Source organism: Aplysia californica, unplaced genomic scaffold, assembly GCF_000002075.1.
Source record: "Aplysia californica isolate F4 #8 unplaced genomic scaffold, AplCal3.0 scaffold00137, whole genome shotgun sequence".
Lineage (NCBI taxonomy): Eukaryota > Metazoa > Mollusca > Gastropoda > Aplysiida > Aplysiidae > Aplysia > Aplysia californica.
In genome coordinates, this window is record NW_004797407.1 from 1,115,030 (window position 1) to 1,116,886 (window position 1,857).

The window sequence follows — 1,857 nt, forward strand, 5'->3', positions numbered from 1 at the left end:
TCACCTCACCTCACCCCACTCTACCTCATACTACGTCACTTCACACCATCTCACCTCATCCCACATCACCTCACCTCATCTCATCTAATCTCGTCTTATCTCACCTCACCTCAACTCACCTCACCTCACTCTACCTCATACTATCTCACCTCACCTCGTCTGACATCACCTCAGCATACCTCACCTCACCTCATCTCACCTAACATCACCTCACCTCACGTCACCTCACCTCGTCTCACGTCACCTCACATCACCTCACTTCAACTCATCTCACCTCACCTCACTTTACTTCACCTCACTTCACCTCACTTCACCTCACATCACATTGCCTCACCTCATCTCACCTCATCTCACCTTCATCGTATCTCACCTTGTCTCACCTCACCTCACCTCACCTCATCTCATCTCATTTCACCTCACCTCACCTCACCTCATCTCATCCTACCTCACCTCACCTCACGGTTATCGTATCGCACCTTGTCTCACATCACCTCACCTCACCTCATCTCACCTCACCTCATCTGGTCTCGTCTCACCTCACCTCACCTCCTTCTACCTCATACTACCTCATCTTACATCATTTCACCTCACCTCACCTCACCTTACCTAACTTCATCTCACATCAGCTAACCTCACCTCACCTCAACTCAATGGGTGGTTGGTGAGTGCTCTGGTGTGGTTTGCTTCTTCTTTCCTATCAAACATCTATCGTCCTTATGTCTCCTTCTTCTTGTTTATGTTTGTTACTCTCTTGTATCACCTCTAATCTTGTGGCGCTCACATGACCTTATGCAGCTGCGAGCGCCGTAAAAACCTCTACTTAAACAAAAAATCACCTCACGTAACCTCACCTTATCTCACCTCACCTCACCTCACCTAACCTCACCTCACCTCACCTCATCTCACCTCACCTCACCTCACCTCACCCCCCAGGTCAGAACATGTTCTCGTCTCACCTCAACTCACCTCACCACATTGCAGCCCATCTCACCTCACCTCACGTCACCTCATTTTGTCTCGCCCAACCTCACCTCACCTCACTTCACCTCATCTCGTTTCGTCTCACCTCACCTCACCCCACTCTACCTCATACTACGTCACTTCACACCATCTCACCTCATCCCACATCACCTCACCTCATCTCATCTAATCTCGTCTTATCTCACCTCACCTCAACTCACCTCACCTCACTCTACCTCATACTATCTCACCTCACCTCGTCTGACATCACCTCAGCATACCTCACCTCACCTCATCTCACCTAACATCACCTCACCTCACGTCACCTCACCTCGTCTCACGTCACCTCACATCACCTCACTTCAACTCATCTCACCTCACCTCACTTTACTTCACCTCACTTCACCTCACTTCACCTCACATCACATTGCCTCACCTCATCTCACCTCATCTCACCTTCATCGTATCTCACCTTGTCTCACCTCACCTCACCTCACCTCATCTCATCTCATTTCACCTCACCTCACCTCACCTCATCTCATCCTACCTCACCTCACCTCACGGTTATCGTATCGCACCTTGTCTCACATCACCTCACCTCACCTCATCTCACCTCACCTCATCTGGTCTCGTCTCACCTCACCTCACCTCCTTCTACCTCATACTACCTCATCTTACATCATTTCACCTCACCTCACCTCACCTTACCTAACTTCATCTCACATCAGCTAACCTCACCTCACCTCAACTCAATGGGTGGTTGGTGAGTGCTCTGGTGTGGTTTGCTTCTTCTTTCCTATCAAACATCTATCGTCCTTATGTCTCCTTCTTCTTGTTTATGTTTGTTACTCTCTTGTATCACCTCTAATCTTGTGGCGCTCACATGACCTTATGCAG

General features: G+C 49.2%; 1 protein-coding gene across 1 annotated transcript in view; it reads left to right on the top strand.

Moving 5' to 3' along the window:
* The window catches only part of LOC101854790 (cadherin-related family member 2), a gene marked incomplete in the record, with an annotated part of 31,674 nt that overhangs the window by 7,789 nt on the left and 22,028 nt on the right, over nt 1-1,857 (top strand).